General features: G+C 40.6%; 1 long non-coding RNA gene across 2 annotated transcripts in view; it reads left to right on the forward strand.

Moving 5' to 3' along the window:
• The window catches only part of LOC111092236, a 32,412-nt gene that overhangs the window by 20,838 nt on the left and 1,606 nt on the right, over positions 1–9,968 (forward strand). For both annotated transcript variants that reach the window (XR_005378001.1, XR_005378000.1), the window contains exon 2: positions 1,164–1,749. This is a non-coding gene — a long non-coding RNA (uncharacterized LOC111092236). The remainder of the gene's footprint in view (positions 1–1,163; positions 1,750–9,968) is intronic.

Here is a 9,968-nt window from a genome sequence, read left to right on the forward strand (position 1 = left end):
TGTCTCTGTACTTTGTACTGTGTGTCTGAGCCAGGATTCAAGCTTTTGTCTCCAGTCGCTTCTTTTGATCCATCCATCCATCCATCCATCCATCCATCCATTCCATAGCTGTTTATCACGATCCCCCAATGGCCAGGATACTATTCGGCGGTGAGCAAGCCAGATAAAGTCCCTGTTCTCTTATATTCCTGCTGAAGAAATAAATAAGTAAACAAACAAGCAAACAAATACAAATTTTAGATAAGGCTAAGAAATCTGAAGGAACTAAAATCAGGTGACATTGTAGAGTGGCTCAGTAAGAGTAGGGGGATGGCAGCACTAGATGAGGTGGTTCTCTCTGGAATAAGTGATTTTTATGTGGAGAAAGAGAAGAAGCCAGCCATGTAATGATCTGGAAGAGAAGTGTCCTGGGTAAAGGAATTGTCAAGGCAAAAAGTTGTCAGGCAGGAATGAGGTTGGTTCACTGAAAAAATTATGATAAATCACACCAACGGGTCAGTGTGTGGCTATTTTAGTGAGCTAGAGGGTGAGATGTAAGAGATTACGTCAGAGTGCATCAGGGGCTGGGTTATCTAGACCGTAATGAGGAGCTGGGATTTTATGGCAAGTATACCCATCAACTGTTTTTGCACACCCTGCATCTCTTCACGTCCCTACTTATCCATCTTTGAGTCCATGGTTCATCGTTATGGTCACTCCCTTGAAAACATTTCCCCTGCTGTATTGGTTATCTATTGCCACGTGACAAATTTCACACAAAAAAATTTAATGGATTCAAACGGGAGGGATTTTTTTTTTTTTTTAATCTCACACAGTGTTTGTAGATCGAGGATCCCGGGTGGCTCACTGGGGCAGTTCTATGTGAGAGTCTCTCCTGAGATTGCCGTCAAGATGTTAGCCTGCACTCTAGATACCTGAGGGCTTGACTGGGGCTGTGGGATCTAATTCCAAGTTGACTCACTCAACCAGTTAGTCCTGGTTGTTGGCAAGAGGACTTAGATTCTTGTCACATGGATCTCTTCATAGGACTTCTCGAGTGTCCTCGTGGAGAGTGACCCAAGAGAGCACCAAGTGAACTTCTTTCCACCCCTTTTAAGTATGAAATCAAACTCATGTGTTATCTGCTTTTTTGATGTATTTTTTTACTTTTTTTTTTTTTGCAGATACTCATTTGGGGACGTGAATCATGGTGGTTGTGAACCTATGCTCTGAGTTCATAAAGAACACTAGGTTCAGAAACCAAGGCTACCAATTAGCTCTGTGACCTGTGGCACATTTAACCTCTCCAAGCTTCTGTCCCCTTATCAAGATAATCCTACCTCACAGCTCATGATCGATAGGAAGATGAAAGCGAGAAAGTTCTTACAGCGCACGGCCATAAGGACTGGCACACGCATTTTCGGTGTGTGTTCTCTTTTCTATTACTACAGCACACAGCTGCTTTTTGAAGTCTTTCATAAAGTTCGGAAAACAGTTCTGGGCAGCCAAGCATGCAGTCAGTTTGGATCGGAGGCAGAGTAAATCTGCTTCTTCTGATGAGACCTGGGAATGCGTACTCAGGATGCCAGCAGCTCAGACATGTAATAAAAAAAATTCCCCCTCAACATGGTAGAATTTGGAAGTGTCTCCATTCATCCTCAGCTGTGCTGTGAGTCAAGCGTTGGGTCAGCGCACCAGGAGCACCTAAGTTCAATCCCGATGCAAAAATCTAATCAACTCTCAAAGCCGAAGAATGAGCTGATGATTCAGGTATTTATATTAAAGGGTGTTAAAAGATTATTTGGAACATGGCAGGGGATGAGAAAAGGGATTTCATATTCACCCTCGAATTATATATATATATATATATATATATATATATATATATATATATATTTTTTTTTTTTTTTTTTGGTGAGTCTTCTAGGAAATGAAGCTAAGGGACTTTTAAAGATCATTCATTTTTGCAACTAAGGTTTTGAGCACTTACTGTATACCAGATACCAGACAAAGTTCTAGCAAAGCAGATGAGAACAAACGGCCTAAGCCCCAACGTTCATAGTGTTCAAAGAAGACCAGACCGAGCACATAGCCCTTATTATTTTGTTTGATGGCTTAAGTTTTTTTTTTTTATTTTTAAATTTTTTATTTATTTATGATAGTCACAGAGAGAGAGAGAGAGAGAGAGGCAGAGACACAGGCAGAGGGAGAAGCAGGCTCCATGCACCGGGAGCCCGACGTGGGATTCGATCCAGGGTCTCCAGGATCGCGCCCTGGGCCAAAGGCAGGCACTAAACTGCTGCGCCACCCAGGGTTCCCAATGGCTTAAGTTTTTGCAAGTTACCAGAGATGGCTGGAAGCTTGAGGGATTACCATCTATATATTAAATGAGTAGCACTAGCGGTAGGCAGGAGGGAAAAAAAATCTTAATTTTTTTTTCCCATAAAACATTTGTACCCAGTTAATTAGCGGCCCAATTATTCAATAATAGATACAAATGCATTAACTTGTTGAGACAAATGTGTTTCCCAAAGCCACTGCCTAGAACTGAATTACCGACAACATGGTTTGAGCAATAATATCATGATTACAAGTCATTTTTCTCAGTTGGCTTTCCGAGGGCTGATACAAGATCCATGGGAATTGTTTGTATTGCGAGGTAAATATGTTAGTAATGAATAGATTCCCAAAGCAATTTCAACACTGGCACGGAAATTTATACATTCCCTAAACTTTCTTCAAAGGCAAGTGAAATTCTTTCTGAATTGGGTCAATGGAATGCATTCTGTCAACTGCACCTTGTGTTACAATTAACTCAGTTGCTCCTGTGGTTCATAAATTGGTCATCCTAATCGGGCCCGACAAGCCAATTTTTTGTTCCATTGCTAATCCATACTGCAGATTGTAATCTCTGACAATTAATACCTCATTCCTACATATCTTGGAAAGTTCATGCTGCCAACGTAGGTATTTTAAAAGTTGTGTGTACAGGACTCTGGGAAACAGTAAATGCTTGTGGAATGAATGCATGCTCCTTTTAAAATTCTCACTGTAATGAATGGAATTTACCTCTAACTCTTGAAATTTGCACTAAAATAGTATCTTGAGAAAAATTCTAGTGACGGGGTGCCTGGGTGGCTCAGTCAGCTGGCCATCTGACTTTTGATTTCGACTCAGGTCATGATCTCAGAGTCGTTAGAGGGAGCCCTGGGTCAGGCTCCACATTCAGCGGGAGTCATCTGCTTGAGATTCTCTCTCTCCCTCTCCCTCACTTGATCTTGCTCCTGCTCTCTCTCTCTCTCTCTCTCTCAATAAATAAAATCTTTTAAAAAATTCTAGTGAGAGAGGGAGATCTAGTGCAGTGATTCTCAGCCAGGGCGATTTCACTACCACCACCACTCCCCATGGGGGACATGTGACAAGGTCTGGTGACATCTTTTCATCACAATGGAGAGAAGATGCAATTGGCATCCTACTAAATATTTCACAATACACAGGACAACACCACCAGAACAAAAGTTATTTAGCTCTATATATCACAAATGATGAGGCTGAGAAACGCTGATCCACTGGGGTTGGTCTGGATAATTGTTTTTTTTTTTTTTTTAAATCATATATAAAATGAGGTGATAAAATGCAGTTCTTATGACTTTGGGTTTTTTAATCAAATCCAAGATCCAAATCTGGGCTCTTCCTTTCTAGACAGAAGACTTCAGACAAGTTTCTTAATTTATCCCAACCTGTTTATTATTTGTACCCTCTTGCTTCTTGGCTTTATGGCTAAGATTGAGTGTAATATTCATTTGTATCCCGGGGTTAGTAATAGTAATGACTTATTGCTGTATGCTTAACATGAAATAATGTATACAGAGTGTGGAGTACCTTCTTGGCAAAAAATAAGCGCCTTATTAAAAGATGTTATTATTATTAGCTTTTCTATGTAGATGACAGTGGCAGCGGTCTCCAAGATGGAATTAGAATCATATAATTCACAAGGCAGGCCCCAGGGAAGTCACTGATTACTCCGTTTCCTTTTCCTGGGGTATCCTGTGCAGCTTTTGTCACTCACCAGAACCAGGGGTTAAATTCCTTAAATTGATCTCCACTCCCCCCCAAAAAATAAGAAAATCTGAATAAGGTAGTAAACCACTAAAGGAATTAATGCTATGGCCAAACATCTCTGTGCCCACATCAGGGCTGACCCCACGCATGTGGGACCTTAGCCCAGCAGGTACAAGGGGTCCTCTGCTTACAAGGACCCTGTGCTTGGTTTAATGCTTTGTGAGCTACTATCTTGAAATTCTTAATTGTTTTATTTATTTATTTTTTAACAGGGACCTCCTCATTTTCTTGGTATATTGGACCCTGCAAATTATGTAGCCAGTCCTGTCCATGTCTATATAGTTTTATAGTTGAGTTTTTTTTTTTTTTATATAGTTGAGTTTTAGAAGAAACTTTTAAGGCACTGATAATACAAAGCTTTTCTGGAAAAAAAAAAAAAGGTGGAAGGCAAGTTATGCAGTTCCTTTTAGAAGAGTAGTGTAGCTTAGTGAACTTCCAAGATCTCCTGACCAGTCACTTAGAAATTAAGGGATAAAATGTGATTTCATCAAATCTGCCAGAATATGAGTAACTATCATAGTCATTCATTACCTAAGAAGTTTGATATTGACCTATACAATGGAACTGTCCTTTCCTCAAATGAAGTTATTTTCTGATTTTTTTTTTTTTCTGGTCCCAACAAAGAACATGCAAGACAAGCTTATCCCAAGTTCATTCTGGGCAGGTTGATAAGTTAACTATTTTAAGCTCTTCCGGCACTTGTACACTTTTAACGCCTTGATGTAAATTTTTTTCCAGGTCACTTGCTCATGAACTTTGGAAAGATTTGGCAAGTTCATTTAATGGTTGTCCCAAGTCTGACTCAGCACCTTACTCCGGAAACTCTAAAGAAAAAAAAAATGGAATTAGTCTCAGATATCTCATTAACAACACGGTGGCAACATATTTGTGTGTTGCTTTTTTTTTTTTCTGTTTCTATGGTTCAAGGTAGCCAACACCGTAGCTCCAGAAGGCAGCCTTGATGTATCACTTCAGTGATATCCTAAAAACATCAGTGCTTCTCTTCTTGCTCACTTTCATGTTTACCTACTTGCTTTCACCTATTTCCTTTTTTTTTTTTTTAAAGATTGTATTTATTTATTCATGAGATACAGAGAGAGAGAGAGGCAGAGACATAGGCAGAGGGAGAAACAGGCTCTATGCAGGGAACTAGATGCGGGACTTGATCCCAGGATCCTGGTATCATGACCTGAGTCAAAGGCAGATGCTCCACCACTGAGCCACCCAGGCACCCCCTACTTATTTATTTCCAGTGAGGAGTGAGATAACTCATATGTGGGGTTTTCTGACCTGGAAATTATTTGAGAACAGTGATCTCAATTTCCTGCAATGCAGGTGTTAAAACAGAACTAATAAAGTCAAGCTTGAAAGGTGGGATGAGCTTGTCCCTACGTGAATTATACTGTGGAGAACAGAATTTCAAGGTGGGAATATGGAACAACTCATGTAATATGAGAACAGAATTCCATTATCCTTAACAAGTATGCAATTTAGTAGGTCAGGCTTTAACAGATATTTGTTGGGTAAACTAATGCATGATGCTGGTTCTGATGATTAACTTAGGATTTATTAATTTCCTTTTTGGATGTTTCGTTTTAATAGAGGCTGCCCTCAGTCCCTTGCCATGTTGGCCTTCCGACATAGCCACTTACTCATCAAAACCGGCAAGCGAGAGTCTCCTCGGATGGCAGATTATGTTTAAATCTTCTGTAACACAATCAAGGGAGTGACATCTTTCCACCACTGTTGACATATCCCATTGGTTAGAAGCAAGTTACAGGACTTGCTCTGTAATCACAAAGATGAGATTACCAGGAGGTGGGGAAGCCATGGACCCCCTGAGTTCCTGACCTCCACAATCAGATTTCCTGGGTTCAAATCCTGGCCCTATCGCATGCTAGTTCCATGGATGTTGAGCATCAGTAATCTCCAAGCCTCAGCTTCCTCAACCATCAAATGAAAAGTCTATTCACCTGTTCATCGCAGGCTCATTAGCTTCCAGCAATTCCTAATTTCCAGCTACTCTTGCGCCGTTTTCATGATTGTTGCCTGATTTGTATGCCTCATGAAATAGCATTTACTATTATCATCCCCTCTTTAAAATGTAAATCAACTCATTTAAAAGGCAAATTTAATAATACCACTAGAAATTTGAAAAGAACTAGTATTCCCAGAAGATAATTATAAACATACACATTATCGGTAATGAAAAGCATCCGTCTGCATACCTTCAAAATTCATCCTGCATAACTTGTGCAGGGGATATATATATATATATATATATACATATGCACCCTTAATAAAAACACTGGGAGGTGGGAATCAATGTAATGTAATGCACTTAACACAGTACCAATCACAGAGACGGTGCTTAATCAAGGTTAACTGTTCTTATTACATATTTATAGGTTTCGTATCCAGAATATATTGTTTGGTGGGTAAATATAGAACACAGGGTGTGAATCTCTGCAGGCTAATCATGATTTTCTTCCTTCTGTCTCTGGACTCAACTTTAGAATCCTTCTCAATATTGTATTTCGGACAGCCACCACCAACCAGTTGGTGTTGGCACTCCCCAGAGACAACTATTGGCCTCCAATAGATGTCACCTGGTGTCAAGAGGTCTGGGCAAATTATAACTAAGGGAGAATTAGTATATGTGCTGCTGAAGCAAGGACATAACTGAAGGAGAATGAACTGAGGGAGGAAATGTCCTTATTTTTTAAAAAAGCAAATGTAGATGAAAAACAATGACAAGGTATTCGTCATTCAAGTCGGTGCCGTCAGCGATTGGCTCACTATTAACTGACTGCCAGACCTTGTTTCCACTCTTCATTTCACCTTTCTGCTCAACATGTGCAGAAAGTTCTTCACATCCTTTTTCACTAAAGCAAAACAAATTTGGAGGAAAAGTGTCCACTGTGCAAATCTTCAAATTAATTAGAAGGCATCAGTGCTTGGGAGTTGATGCTACTTGGAAGGCCCCAGGTGCAAGGTGATGATTAAGAGTTCCACAAATATTTTTTTGCTGATAAAGGGAGATTCTGCAGGACAGAACAATCGTGGACAGCAATAAGTGATTATGTCATTTGGATCAATGTCCAATCAAGGAGATTAGGGGAAGTTCAACAAATTAGATTGAACCATAAATGGAGCCTTGGCTTTCAACCAATGTTGTTCAACAAGTTTATACTAAATACTTGCTGATAGATTAATTGAATGACCCATTTACAGGTTCTGTGAGTGCCACAAAGTAAGGGGGGAATGAGTAAGGCCCATGGAGTCCGAGAGATCAGGTCTGAGTCTGTTTCCTGCTGACTGTGTCTTCCTGAGCAAGATACTTGTCTTCTCAAAGCCTATTTAAGAAATAGGTAGATTCCTGACTTCTTGGCAAGGCCTATGTAAGAATAAGGTGCAGGATATGCTCAGTAAGTGTTGGTTGTTCTAATCAGGTCTTTGGGCTTTACAGTTTCAATGAAATCCTATAAGATTCCCTAAAGACCAAGGGGGAAATGCAGGTGATTCCTAGGATGTGCAAAATGGAGTTGGGAACTGAGGTGTGGCATGTACTAGGAACAGGCACAGGCTGGGTGGGGGCAGTGGTGGGGCCAGAGGCACATGCTCTGCCTCTGGGCGAGAAGCCCTTCTGCTGATTGCCTTGTGTGATTGTAGGTCCTGCAGACCAGGCCTCCTGGGCATCCTTGGAAGCTAGACATCTGAAATCATATGTTAAATATCACAAGGGTCTGATGCTAGTGCATTTTTTTTTTTAAAAAGACGTATTTATTTGAGGGAGAGAGGATGTTCCAGAATGATCAGGGAGTGGGAGTAGGTGGAGGAGGGGCAGAGGAGGGAGAGAGAATCCCAAGCAGACTCCCTGCTGAGTGCAGAGACTGATGTGGGGTTCCTATGACTCTGAGACCATGACCTGAGCAGAAATCAAGAATTGGACGCCTAACTGACTGAGTCACCCGGGCAGCCCTGTTGGGGCATTTTAAAGACTTTCTCTTTATTGAGGACTCAGAATGGGTCAGATATTTTCTAAGAGTTTTAATGCCTGGTTTCAATTTATTCTCTCAACAGCTTTATGAGGTACACTGTGATCATTACCCTTGTTTTGTAGAGGAGAAAATTAAAGCACAAAAAGGTAAAATAATTTGCCTAAATATTACACAGCTGGCAGAGAAGCAGGGATTTGAACCAAATCAACCTTTCAGTGCTTGGTTCTGAACCACACACTCAACCACCTCTTAAACTTTTTATTTTGACATAGTTTCAAATGTACGAGAGCAGCACAAAGAATTCCCATGTACCTTTCACCCAGATCTCTCAAGCATTGGCGTTTCACTACTTTTGCTTTTTTTTTTTCTCTCTCTCTCTCTCTCTCTACACACACACACACACACACACACACACACACACACACACAGAGGAACCTATCAGAAAAGGCTTCCACCTGCCAAATCTGGGGCAAATTGAACATCAAAATAAATAATGATAGTGAAAAATTATAATTTATTTTAAAAATTCACAAGCTCATGCTTATATACATAAACACATTCAGAAGAAACATTCTTCTTTATGTTAACTAACTAGAATTTAAATAAACATTTCAAACAAACAAACAAAAATTCTTCCTGACAGAATGTCAATTAATACAAATAGAAAGATCAATGGAATTAGAATAATCAGTATTTCGTGGCCAAGTGTTGACCAAATGGAATGGATCGAATGTAATCCATGAGTTTGTAGTTTCCAGTATTTAGCACAGAATCTCCCATGGTTAGACTATTGGTCTGATGGAATAAATGGTGTTTTTTTTTTTTTTATTGTCCTGGTAATTCTTCATTAGTCTCATGAAAACCCTGATCAGAAATAAAAACCATAGTACTAATTCCTTTCACTCCCCATGTCCTAAGTTCTGTTCCATAAGAAGGTAAAAGTGACTGAATTTCTAGATATTGTGTCCCATCTTTTCCCATCTGGATCTGGAACATTTCACTTGACAAGCTTTGTAAGGAATGCTTATAAGTGAAGCTGTTTCATTTTTGCCTCTTTGATCCAGAAATATGACTTTGGACCCTGCTCCTGCTCTGTGCCAAGCACTGAGCTAGGCACATTTCAGATTTTCTAGCCCTTACAAGAAGACTTCTGCATGAGGCATGTTAGCCTCCGTTGAATAGCTAAGGCACCGGGAGGTTATAAGTACATGACCCAAGTCACACAGCTAGGAGATGGCTTCTCTAGGATGGAAACCCAAGTGAAGTTAATAACGCAAAGTCCATGTTTTTCCTAGTACACCAAAGTGGAGTTTACAGAACCTGGAACTCAGAGGCGTTTCATTAGAGAGGAGGCACACTGGAGCTTTAGGTTCTCAGATCAAGTAAGCAGTGCAAAGAATTGCCTAGAGTTACCTTCACATCCCTAAAACCATCCACAAGCTACATCATAAAGACAAAATGTCGTCTCTTATCCCTCCACACTGCTAGCATTCTCTCAAGCGCTGGAAAGCATTTCAGCTCTCTTGGATGAAAACACCATGAAGTGTTTTGCTTCATGTCTGTCATTCATGTCACATGAAAAATGCACACCCTTAACTCCTAGGACCACAAGGAGGGGAGCAAGAAGCTCACACTTTGCAATGTGCATGAGAAATGAGACAAGAGTGGGTCTCTGGCTCCACATATCCCCTCGTGGAATGAGGCTGCTGGAACCCCCATGTCACCGACTCCAGTCGGCCCTCCACTCTGAGCCTGAGTGGTTGAGCTTGCATGGGTTAAATGGACACAACTCCACCCCACCACCTATGTGTAAGTAGTTACTCCGTAAATAATTTTCTGCTCTTCAGAGGAGCAGTGCCAGTCTGT

This window comes from Canis lupus, chromosome 24 (genome assembly GCF_011100685.1).
Source record: "Canis lupus familiaris isolate Mischka breed German Shepherd chromosome 24, alternate assembly UU_Cfam_GSD_1.0, whole genome shotgun sequence".
Lineage (NCBI taxonomy): Eukaryota > Metazoa > Chordata > Mammalia > Carnivora > Canidae > Canis > Canis lupus.